This window comes from Aquarana catesbeiana, linkage group LG05 (assembly GCF_042186555.1).
Source record: "Aquarana catesbeiana isolate 2022-GZ linkage group LG05, ASM4218655v1, whole genome shotgun sequence".
NCBI lineage: Eukaryota > Metazoa > Chordata > Amphibia > Anura > Ranidae > Aquarana > Aquarana catesbeiana.
Window position 1 is genome coordinate 465,623,216 of NC_133328.1, and position 13,354 is coordinate 465,636,569.

The 13,354-nt window shown below is 44.4% G+C and overlaps 1 protein-coding gene and 1 long non-coding RNA gene across 9 annotated transcripts in view; one reads left to right on the top strand and one right to left on the bottom strand.

Annotated features, from left to right (window-relative positions):
* Window positions 1–13,354, top strand: part of DLGAP1 (DLG associated protein 1) — an 834,809-nt gene that overhangs the window by 562,688 nt on the left and 258,767 nt on the right. The gene's annotated exons all lie outside the window — the stretch shown is intronic.
* LOC141145081 (uncharacterized) overlaps window positions 1–13,354 on the bottom strand; it is a 136,464-nt gene that overhangs the window by 52,695 nt on the left and 70,415 nt on the right. The gene's annotated exons all lie outside the window — the stretch shown is intronic.

Consider the following 13,354-nt stretch of genomic DNA (forward strand, 5'->3'; position numbering starts at 1 on the left):
ACTCTGTTCTCAGTCTTAGAGGCAGTAGGGGACAGCTGCAGCTGGGATTGGTACTGCAGCCATCTAGATGAGTATGATTCTTTTGTTTTTGCAATTACCAAACTTCTCTTTTAAAGGCTCAGCAATATTGGGTAAATATACACACACACACAGTGCCTTGAAAAAGTATTCACACCCCTTTGCAATTTTCCACATTTTGTCATGTTACAACCAAAAAGGTAAATGTATTTTTTGGGGGATTTTTTGTGATAGACCAACACAACGTGACACATAATTGTAAAGAAAAAGAAAGATGATAAATGGTTTATTTACAAATAAATATCTGAAAGGTGTAGCGTGCATTTGTATTCAGCCCCCTTTACTCTGATAGCCCTAACTAAAATCTAGTGGAATCAATTGCCTTCAGAAGTCACCTAATTGGTAAATAGAGTCCACCTGTGTGTAATTTAATCTCAGTATAAATACAGCTGTTCTGTGAAGCTCTCAGATGTTTGTTAGAGAACCTTAGTGAACAAACAGCATCATAAAGGCCAAAGAACACACCAGACAGGTCAGGGATAAAGTTGTGGAGAAGTTTAAAGCAGGGTTAGGTTATAAAAAAAATAGAAAACAGTTTCCCACTATGGAGGCCCAAAATGAGTTTGTCATTGAACTCCTTGATATGGCCTTAAAAAACTATTTTTTTCAATCTGTGAGATTCAACTATCAACAGACACAAGGCACCTCTATGGATGCCCCTTGGGCACCAGCCTATGCATGCCTCCACTTGGGATGGTGGGGGGGAGGAGGTGGTATACGCCTCGTCATTGTACCTTGGCCATACTTGTACCTGGCTAAGGCACATCGTTTATATCCTTATGATCTGAGAGGGATCTATGACAGAATTACCGGTATTCATGGAGGAACTGGGCCACAACACCCATAATATACACCTGTAAAGGTGAAATGCTGCGCTGTTTCTCTAAATAGTATACAGCAGCCAGCACAGCAAAAGACGGTTGCAAACAAATATTATCTGGTAAAAGTGCAGCGCTAATACGAACAGTCACTAAATACTAAGAGACCATAAAAGTGATGAAAAATACATATACATATAATAACTCTTATATTAATATAAATGTAAAAATGAACATAAACAGTGAAGTAATGTCCACCAACGTGATGAGTGAAAAATAAAATTGTAGGTGAAGAAATGAATCAAAATATAAGCAAAGTGCATGAAAAAATTAAGCCAAAAAAGGGTTGAGTCTATAAGTTGGTCCTGGCAGTTGTATCTGAAGTCAACTGGATGACATCATTGGAACATCAATGGGAAAACGGTTGAGGAAAGTAAGTATGGAAATAACCACCACCAACAATGCAAGGCTTATCTGAGTTAATGGAGTCCAAAGGGCATACTCCCCTTGAGTCGTCAAGGCTTGTAGTGATACTTCATCGATTGGTCAAGAGCTTGACATCAGTAGTCACTGGCACGAATAGAGTACACTCACTCCTTCCTTCAACAGGTTCCCAGTGCCGTTACAAGATAGAAATTCTCACAGAGTGGGGGCAGGAACATATCCAAATACTCACACGATGTAACCAAGACATTACTTCACTGTTTTTGTTCATTTTTACATTTATATTAACATAAGAGTTATTATATGTATATGTATTTCTTTCTCGAACATCACGGGACACAGAGCCACAGTAATTACTGATGGGTTATATAGGGTATCACTGGTGATTGGACACTGGCACACCCTATCAGAAAGTTCAACCCCTTATATAATCCCTCCCCTTGCAGGGATACCTCAGTTTTTATGCCAGTGTCTTAGGTGTTGGACGTGTAAAGATGTCCTGTGCTGAGCTCCAAAGGGGAATATCCTATATCCTATACTGGGGCAAGCCAGGCAGACCGGATCCATTCAAAGTGTCCTTTCGTGGCCGAATTGGATGGTACCCGGGCCTTGTGTCCGAAGAGGAGAGGAGAATTTCTGGCATCGATAGACATCAGAGATGCATATCTGCATGTGCCCATTTTTCCTGCTCATCAGAAGTTTCTGCGCTTCGAGGTAGGAGGGCGCCATTTCCAGTTTGTGGCTCTGCCTTTTGGGATAGCCACTGCACCTCAGGTGTTCACAAAGGTCTTGGCCCCTCCTCTGGCCAGACTAAGGGCTCAGGGTATAGCTGTCATAGCATACTAGACGACCTGCTTTTGATAGACCGGTCGGTAGCCTCCTTGAACGGGAACTTGAGATCCATGGTCAAGTATCTGGAACACCTAGGTTGGATCCTCAACCTAGAAAAATCTTTCCTAAAACCAGTAAGAAGACTGGAGTATTTAGGTCTGATCATAGATACAAGCCAGGAGAAAGTATTTCTACCTCAGGCAAAGATCACGGCTTTAAGGGAGCTGATTCTGGCAGTCAGGACCAAGAAGGGTCCTTCTGTCTGCCTTTGTATGAGGCTGCTAGGGAAGATGGTGTCTTCATTCGAAGCAGTTCCCTATGCTCAGTTTCATTCAAGAATGCTGCAACACAGTATTCTGTCGACCTGGAACAAGAAGGTTCAGGCATTAGACTTTCCGATGCACCTGCCTGTCTCATGCAGTGCCTCAGAGCCTCAATTGGTGGCTCATTCCCGAAAACCTGCAGAAGGGGAAATCCTTTTTGCCAATTACCTGGGCGGTGGTAACAACAGATGCCAGTCTGTCAGGTTGGGGAGCAGTTCTGGAACAGTCTGCGGTTCAGGGGATATGGTCCAAGACAGAAAGGACCTAGATCCGGGCGGTATATCTAGCCCTAAAAGCCTGGACTCTCAGGTTACAGGGCTGCCCGGTCAGGATCCAGTCCGACAATGCCACAGCAGTGGCTTATGTCAATCATCAGGGAGGCACCCGGAGCCGAGCTGCTCAAAAGGAGGTGAACCAGATCTTAGTCTGGGCAGAGATGCATGTGCCATGCATATCGGCAGTTTTTATTCCAGGGGTAGAGAACTGGCAGGCGGACTATCTAAGTCGCCAGCAGTTACTCCCAGGGGAATGGTCTCTACACCCCGACGTCTTTTGGGCCATATGCCAAAAATGTGGGGGTCCCAGATGTAGATCTTTTTGCATCCCGATTCAACAAAAAGTTAGACAGATTTGTGGCAAGGACGAGGGATCCTCTTGCATGCGGGACAGATTCGTTGGTGATTCCGTGGCATCAGTTCTCACTGATTTACGCATTCCCGCCTATTCTGCTACTGCCACGACTCCTTCACAGGATCAGGCAGGAAAGGAAGTTGGTACTTCTGGTGGCCCCCCGCTTGGCCCAGAAGGACTTGGTATGCAGAAATAGTAAGGATGACGGTGGGTTCCCCGTGGACCCTACCGGTACGCCCAGACCTGTTATCTCAAGGTCCAGTGTTCCATCCTGCCTTACAAACGCTAAATTTGACGGTTTGGCTATTGAGATCCACGTTCTGAAGAGTCGTGGGCTTTCAGGTCCTGTCATATCTACCTTGATTAATGCAAGGAAGCCAGCTTCCAGGATGATTTATCATAGTCTGGAAAGCTTATGTATCCTGGTGTGAATCCAGAGGTTGGCATCCCAGGAAATATGTCATAGGTAGAATTCTTGATTTTCTACAATTAGGATTAGAGATGAAGCTGGCCTTGAGTACCATCAAGGGCCAGGTCTCGGCTTTATCAGTATTATTTCAACGGTCACTTGCTTTGCATTCTTTGGTCCGAAACTTTATGCAGGGGGTGATGCGTCTTAATCCTCCGGTTAAAACGCCCCTAAACCCCTGGGACTTGAACTTGGTCCTGGCTGTGTTACAGAAACAGCCTTTTGAACCAATAAGTCAGATTCCTTTGGTCTTGTTGACAAGGAAGTTCATTTTTCTGGTGGCCATCTCTTCTGCTAGAAGAGTTTCAGAATTAGCAGCCCTTTCCTGTAAGGAGCCTTATTTGATTATACACAAGGATAGAGTGGTGCTGCGCCCTCATCCTAGTTTTTTACCAAAGGTGGTTTCTGATTTTCATTTAAACCAAGACATTGTTCTGCCTTCCTTTTTTCCAGATCCCTGTTCTCCGAAAGAGAGATCACTACATTCATTGGATGTACTAAGAGCAGTCAAGGCCTATCTCGAGGCAACTGCTCAGATTCGCAAAACAGAGGTCCCGCCCCTCTTCTAATACACTATATCGCTTGGCTACAAAACTGAGGTATCCCTGCAAGGGGAGGGATTATATAGGGGGTTGAACTTTCTGATAGGGTGTGCCAGTGTCCAATCACCAGTGATACCCTATATAACCCATCAGTAATTACTGTGGCTCTGTGTCCCGTGATGTCCTTCGAAAGAAAAGGATTTTATAGGTAAGCTGTTTTAAAAAATCCTATTTTTTCATTAGTTATATGTCTCTTAGCATTTAGTGACTGTTCGTATTAGCGCAGCACTTTTACCATGTAGTACACACCTGACCTATGTAGTGGACCCCCATGAGATCTCCTTCCTTGACCTCTCAGGTTGGAAATGGGCAAACTGATAACCAATACCTATAGAAAGGAAACGATGGCTAATACCCTCCTTTCCGCAGACTGGGGGATTAATCTGGGGGATCCTGGTGGGACAGTTCCTCAGAATTCGGAGGAACTGTTTCACTGAGAATGACTATAGACGTGACTTTATAGACGTTTCAGGGAAAGAGGTTATTCTCACTGTACCCTTAGAAGGGCTAAAAGAATTGCTGGGCAGAGAACCAGAGTTAATCTCTTAAGTACCCAGGGAAAGAAGACTGACATACCAGAGGGCCCGGTGAGATTGATTACACAGTACGGTGTACAGTGGGACCAGATCAGCAAGATTCTGCAGGACCACTGGCATATACTTGCACGTTCGAAAGGCGTGGAGGCCATTGTTGGCTCTAGACCTATGGTTGCAAATCGTGCCAGAAACCTTGATGACACACTTGTCCAATCAGAGTACATTCGCAACCCAATAGAAACAGGCTCACGGATCTACCTAGGTTAACAAGAATGTACCCCTGCGGGCATTGTGGGATGTGTAGCTATGTTGAACGTTCGAAGGTCTTCACCGATTCTGACAGACGACATGAATATGAGATCAAACAGTTTAACTGTGCTACAGTGTGGGTCCTCAATATTTTGCAATGCCCGTGCAAAAAACTTTATGTAGATAAAACCAGACGCCAGCTTCGGGTCAGATTTGGTGAACACCTAAAAAGCATCAAGCAAAAAGAGGATACCCTCGTAGCGCAACACTTCTTACAAAGTCATGGTGGGCTATCCACCGGTTTGAAGGTTAAGGGGTTTTTCGTCTTTTTAAATGGACCGTAGAGGTGAAAATGATACGGTGTTACTTAAGAAAAATCCTGGATATTCAGGCTAGGCATTTTGCAGCCTAAAGGGTTAAACAATAAGTCTTAAAATTTTCTCAGAACCCTAGAACAATATGAGACCATATATAATTAGGAGTACTAACATTATCGCTATGTCTAAGTAAAAACTTTAAAAATGAAACCTCGTTATGCTCATTCTAAGGCCTCGGACTCACGACCTTATCTTGAGCAGATACGCGACTTGCATTGACTTGTGTATAAATAGAATGAGTGTGTTGCATACATTCAATTTTTCCTCACTTCCCCTGCTTAAGTATTTCAATATGATCTGTCACCACAAGATGGCCCTAAAATGAAGTTCTGACTTAACTGATGCTAATTGGGCATTTACCCTTTAAAAAGACGTGGATACTGAACGTCATATGTCCTGACGAAGTGCACGGTCACATGTGCGAAACACGTTGACATAGGCAGCGCCATCTCCACCCTGAGCTCCACCATGCGTCCCAACAGGGGCGTGCAACCTTCAGCCATCCCTTCTGCATGGACTGCCTGGACGAGCTTACGGCACACTCACTCACGGGTCTCCTGACTTGACTATCAACGTCTGACCAGATGTCCAGCATCTAGCTGTGATCTGACATTGAGCCGACGCAACAACATGAGTATACATCAAGGATTTACCAATACGCTGACTGCAGCGTCCATGAAGGAAGACGGCCTATACATCATCTTCATCTCAGTCAATAGCAATGGAGTGGTGAGAGCCTTGGGGCATTATCCCTTTATCTCCTCATTGATATACTCCTTAGTCGAGCTCCTAGTGACATGTCATACCATCATACCATCCTTATGCTGAAATGTGAAGTCTACCAAGGCATATAAAGTATATTAATACTGATAGCCACCTTCACACATGATTGGATTGAATTATCCTTTTCACACTGAGAGATTTTCTCTCCCTAACTACATGAACTTTGGCAAATCCATATCTCGGTCTTTGTGCTACCCGCTGACGTATGCAATCAGCACAACCGGTCCAGGAATCCCTATTTCAGTGCTATATCATCTTGAGTGACTTATATATCTGTCCACTCAAATTTACCTACATAACTACTGCACAAGTCCCGTCATGGACATACTGAGTGTAGACTATATAATTGTTTAAGTCATCCAAGCAGTTCCAGTCCCTCCTAGTTGGTTACACATGAGTGTGTTTGTGGAGCCTTGAGTTTGGCGCCATAGTGTGTCAACGTTGTCCACTTTTTTTTTTTTCCAAAAGATTTTATTGAAATTTTACAGGTTAACATGTAATGTTTGCCATACATCTTAGAGAAAGAAACAAACAATCAATGGGTAGCATGCACTTATAGAACAGCAGAGTATAACCCTGAGCCTATATATACCTTAGTAATCATGCATGAGGCTCAACAGTCTAACAAAGTAGGGATCGCCACTTACCACTATGGAGGCAAATGCAGATAGAGAGTGAGCGGGTGCGGTTTGCAGAGCAGGGCCAGACCGCCTCATAAGCAATCCCGCTTCCGTTCACCCCTGACGGGATCTTAGCTGTGAACGAGAACGGGATACCTGACAAGGCATGAATAGTAGTTAACCTAACGGTCTGTTGCCTGGAATGCAAAACCAGTACGAGGAGTTGAGGTCGTCCAAAGTGTAGGGCGGACCGAGGATGAATCAGTCGCTCGAAGGGGGAATCTATGAAGTTGCTGTTGAGTAAAGGCGTGTATGATATGCATGTATACGGCAAGCATTAGGTTTCCTGAGAATGTCAGGTCTATATCTTTGGTGGAGGGAGGTATAGGGAGAGGGGGGACAGTAGGGGCGGGTGTGTTAACAACGTTGTCCACTTTTTATAAGTGTTTTTAATAGGGTGCAATGGGGGGGGGTGTTCCCACTAGAATGGTGTTACTTTACCCCTAGTGGACTAATCCTATTGCTGATTTTCCAATAAAGCTTTTTCTAATTTTCTTGATACACCGTGGTTGATCCTCATAACTGCTATCCTTTTGGGGACATCTCTTTGCTTCATCACTGTTGTTTATGTATTGATTCCTTATAGCTTTGGAGGTATCCCATCCATCGGATGAAACAGTGACAATTAGCAAATGGTATAATTCCATCATTTGGAAAGTGGTTCCTATGTTCAGGTTTTATTTCTATAAAAAAAAGTATGGATCAACTACCAACCTACAAAGACATGATCATCCACCTAAACTGACAGGCTGGGCAAGGAGAGCATTGATCAGAGAAGCAGCCAAGAGGCCCATGGTAACTCTGGAGGAGCTACAGAGATCCACAGCTCAGGTAGGAGAATTTGTCCACAGGACAACTATTGTGCAGTCCACAAATCTGGCCTTTACGGAAGAGTGGCAAGAAGAAAGCCATTGTTGAAAGAAAGACATAAGAAGTCCTATTTGCGAGAAGCCATGTGGGGACACAGCAAACTTGGGAGAAGGTGGTTGGGTCAGATGAGACCAAAACTTTTGGCCTAAAAGCAAACCACTATATGCGGCAGAAAAACTAACACTGCAAATCATCTTAAACACACCATCTCTGCCGTGAAACATGGTGGTGGCAGTATCATGTTGTGGGGATGCTTTTCTTCAGCAGGGACAGAGAAGCTGGTCAGAGTTAATGGGAAGATGGATGGAGCCAAATACAGGGCTATCTTAAAAGAAAAGTCTGCAAAGGACTTGAGACTGGGGAGGAGGTTCTCCTTCCAGCAGGACAACAACCCTAAACATACAGCCAGAGCTACAATGGAATGGTTTAGATCAAAGCATATTCATGTCTTTGAATGGCCTAGTCAAAGTCCAGACCTAAATCCATTTGAGAATCTGTGGCAAAAATGTAACTCTCTAGATGTGCAAAGCTGGTAAGACATCCCCAAAAAGACTTGCAGCTGTAATTGCAGCGAAAGGTGGTTCTACAAAGTATTGACTCAGGGGGGCTCCATACAAATGCACGCCACACTTTTCACATATTTATTTGTAAAAAAATTTGAAAAACATTTATCATCTTCATTCCTCTTTACAATTATGTGCCACTTTGTTGTTCTATCACATAAAATCCCAATAAAATGCATTTAAGTTTTTGGTTGTAACATGACAAAATGTGGAAAAGGCACTGTATATATTCATTTGATTAATTGCTGCTACATATTGCTAGTGCTAACAATTAACAGTGATTTGTGGCTACCAACTTAATTACTATAGTTACTGATGATTTGTCACTAAAAAGTGAATTGCCAAAGCTACAAGTCAGAGTGATTGTAAACTCATTCTTTTAAAAATAACAATTAGTTTGATACTTACCTTCTCTGTGCAAGGGAATTGCACAGAGCAGCCTGGAACCTCCTCTTTTTGAGTTCCCAGCCGATGCTGCTGGCTCCTCCTATTCTTGGTGTGCCCCCAAAACAAGCTGCGTAGTCTGTGTCCATGGACAAGCAGCGCAGCTCGGCCTCGTCCCCTGCTCCCTTGTCACAGGATTTGACTGACCGCAGTGGGAGCCAATGACTCCCACTGTCTCTGAAAAGCCTGTGAGACCAGAAAGTGAGGGAAGAGAGTCACTACAGAAGGGCAGTGGCATGCATTAAATTGTTACTGAGTCCACTACAGTGAAATCAGTCTGTATATACAGTAAAGCATACTTGTTATACTCACTGTGGAACCTAAGGGATTAATTCTCTACATTGCAAAAAAAAGTCTGTTTGATCCTGTCTTCTGTGTTTCTCCCCTTCTTTTACTGTCCCCAAACCATCTGCTGATAGTACAGAGCCTTTGAGGCACTCTGCACATGCTCAGTTTGGTGCGTATTGCTAGAGAGTTTTTTTTTTCCTTTAGGGGAGGGTGCATGTGATCAGCACAGGGCCAATTAGCACTGTCCAGACAGAGGGTCAGGGGTCATGCAGCCTCATAGGACAGTCAGAGGAGAATGAAAACTCCTCCTATAAGCTTTAACCAGAAACTGATAGAAGTCATAATACTGCTATATACTGCTGATGAGAAAAGGAATTTATCCATTTATATTTACCAAAATAATTGCATTTACATGTTCTGTGTACTCTGGGAGACCAGATATAGTGAATGCAGGGTCCTGGGTTTAGTAACACTTTAAGGTAAAAAATGCTTAGGCTTTAGAACCACTTTAAACCAGCTTTGGGTTGGTGTGCTCAGCTACAAATCAATCTTTTCAGCAATTTGTAACTAAGCCACAGAGATAAATGAAGAGCGATTGTCACTGGTGAGCTGGAAACTGACAGGAAGCTCTGCACTAACTCAGTCGTTGAGCTGTAGATCGCTGTACATTTATCGAGCTAGCAATTCCATAAAAAAATAAAAATAAATAAATAAACTATAAATTTACTTGGTGAGAAAAAACAGGATCCCTGCAAATCAATTGCCCATCTGACATGGCCTAAAGGTAAACCATAGATGAAGAATCTGTGTCAGTGCATACCTTCCCATGTTTGATTTCATCTCTGCATTTATTATGTCCTTTAAGAAAATGTTTTCTTCCTTCCAGTGGCAGAAACGTTTATGAATTATCCATAATTAATGAGTGTCTGAATCAGAATATTTCCACATTTGCATTCCGTTAATCATAAAGTGATGAAGGCGAGGACATGCCATGCCAGAAACATTCACCGTGGAGTATAAAACAGATGTTGTTTTGGATAGCACACATTCTGGGAGAGGGTATGAACGATGCTCCCATTGCTCAGAATAGCTTGTCATTATATAATAGCGGGGAACATGCGAGCAGAGCTCTTGGTCATCTAAATCTGTTACCTACAGACCTACAGACAAGGTTTTTATACAGATCTATTAAGACTGCTGTCGAAAAACGCAAAAGTAGTAAAGGTTTGGATAAAGGGGTGGATTTATTCATGGCAAATAGACTATGCACTTTGCAAGTGCAGTTGCACTAATTTCCCCCAGGGGGTATGTGGTAAAGCTCAGCTGATTTAAATCATCCAATCGTGCAAGTAAAAATGCATTTTTTTTTTCTTGCGCTTAATTGGATATTCTCTACAAAGGTCACTGACATGACTTGGATGCCAGATAGAGCAGAGGAGGAAAGTGAGGGTGAGGCACAACCCCAAGGAAGCAGCCATCATGGAAGAGTAGAGAGCAGCCACTCTATCCCATCACATTGTGGAGCTGTTATCTCACAGCCCACTTCCCACAGCTCAGCTGTCTGAGCCTTTTTTAGCACATGTGCAGCCAATTACACTGTTGCAGTTTGCAAACTTTGTCTCAAGCACATCAAGCTTAGCAAAAACACCAGCCATTTGGGTACCACATGCTTGACAAGGCATTTAACCTCCCACCACTCAGCCCATTGGCAAGAGCACCTGAAACCCACACAAAGGGGGCGCAAATCTGTTCGTCCTTGCTTACCTCAGTCTACTCCCGCTATACCTCATGACCTCTCAGCAGCCTCCACTGACAGTGATGATGGTATAGCGCAGGGTGTCCCAGGTCCTTGCAGCACATCTGCCAGCAGCACACCTCCAGCTGTAGACTATAGCCAGCAAATTTCTCTGTCCCATCTGCTGCAGCAAAAAAAAAAATACAGTCACTGCCACCCACATGCCCAGCGTCTAAATGCAAGCTTGTCAAAGCTGCTGGCTCTACAACTTCTACCTTTCCATCTGGTGGATTCTGCCCCCTTCCATGAATTTGCAGAATGTGCTGTACCACCATGGCAGGTTCCCAGTCGCTCTTTCTTTTCACGTAAGGCCATTCCAGCTCTGTACCATCATGTGGAAGGCAATGTTGTGGCACTGTTGGGCAAGGCAGTCAGTCGCAAAGTCCATGTTACTGCTGACACATGGTCCAGCAAGCATGGGCAGGGACAATATATTTAATTCGCAGCACACTGGATAACTCTACTTGCAACTCAGAAGGATGCAGGACAGGGCTCAGTGCTGCAGCTTGTTGTGCCCCCACATCTCCATACAGCTAGTTGTGATAATGTGAGATCGGTCAGCTCTAATTCCTCCTCCGTGCCCTTCTCTGCTGAATTGTCCTATGAACCACAAGTACCCCCTAAGCGTTCAAGGAGCTATTCAATGAGTCAGGCTAAAAGGTGCCATGCAGTGCTTCAGCTGGTGTGTCTAGGGGACAGGAATCACACCGGAGCAGAGATTCTTGCAGCTCTGCGGGGGCAGGCCTAGAGGTGGTCCACGCAACGTCAGCTGAAACCAGGATTGGTGGTGTGCGATAATGGCACAATACCTCCTGTCCGCCGTTAGACAGGGAAAGTTGACACATATGCCATGCCTGGCACAAGTCCTCAATTTGGTGGTGCAGCATTTCCTAAATAGGTACCCAGGGTTTGAAGATCTGCTAAAGCAGGCCAGAAGAGTCTGTAGCCATTTCAGACGGTCATACACAGGCAGTGCTCGGTTGGCTGAAATTCTGTGGGAATTCCACCTGCCCGTAAGCTGCCTGATTTGTGACCTGCCCACCAGGTGGAACTCGACTTTGGCAATGCTGCAGCGGCTGCACATGCAGCAGAGGGCCGTCAACGAGTACCTGTGTGAGTATGGCACAATGACAGGCTCAGGCCAGCTTGGCTTTTTTTCCCACACCAATGGCTGCTCATAAAGGATGCATGCACTGTACTGTCACCATTTGAGGAGGCCTCAAGGATGGTATGCCATGACAATGCATGCATCAATGATATTAGCCCTGTTGTGTTCCTGCTGGAGCAGACTCTGTGTGGCATTATGGACAGGACACTCTAGGCAGAGAAGGGGGAGGACTTCCTTTCCTCTCAAGGCCCACTTTATGCAGACACCATTGTTCCTACACCACAGAACACACAAGAGGAGGGGAGGAGGAGGAGGAGGATTCTGGTAGTTTTGGAGGCATTGAAGCAAAGGAAAAACATACGTCAAACAGTAAGAGTTGGTTTTCCATCCCCAGAATCCTTGGGAGTAGTACGTGGGTGGGAGGAGACAGTTCCAGATACTATAATCCTCAGTGACCCCAAGGAGTCTGCTTCTCATGCCTCCGCAAATTTGCGGTACATGGGCTCCCTCATGCTTCAAAGCCTGCGAAAGGACCCTAGAATACGTGGCATTAAGGAGAAGAATCACTATTGGTTGGCAGCCCTCCTTGACCACCATTACAAGAGGAAAGTCTCAAAACTCATCCTGTCCCCACAGAGAGTGCAGAAGATGAAATATCTTTTGAACACCTTAAAGAAGAGTTAATCTAACGCTTTACCCGACTCCGGTAGGTTACAGTGTCATAGGAAACTTAGTTTTGAGGCTTCTTTTGGTCAAGAGAGGAGTGGTGGAGAAAGCAGCCACCTAAGTGATGCATTTCACTATTTTTTTAGTCCTCACCACCCAGGGCTGTCAGCTTCCACATCCCATCGGCAGCGTCTGCATCACATGGTGGACGATTATCTAGAGTCGAAAACAGAGATGGAGAGCTTTCCAGTCGACAATCTATTGGCTTACTGGGTCATGAGAATAGACCACTGGCCAGAACTTGCCCAATATGCAATTGGATGCTGGGCTGCCCTGCATACAGAGTGCTTTCCGAATGGGCATTCAGTGCTGCTGAAGCCCCTGATGCCGATGTTGCTGATTAAGTGTTTTTGGGATGTGGAATCTCTGCAGGACTTCTAGGCTGCCTAGTGTTGTGGGTGTTGATTTCATCTGGAAGAATGTTTTTGGTGTAGGTTTCATGGGCACAATTAACACCCAAAGACCAATTTTTCTGCACCTGTTTAACAGGTGCATATCATTGCAATTTTTGACAGCAAGGCCAATTCTTGCTTTCATCAAGAGTACCTCTATAGGGTTATGGTGTACCAACACCCAGAAACCAATTTTTCCGCACCTGTTACTTCTATCCAAACTCTGTGGAAGGCCCATGGCTTCTTCTGTGAGGTGTATGAAAACATCAGATCCTCACCAGTGTTGAAGTCTGAAAATATTTTTTAACCAAAGAAATCCAAAATAATAAGCCAACACATTGAGATATA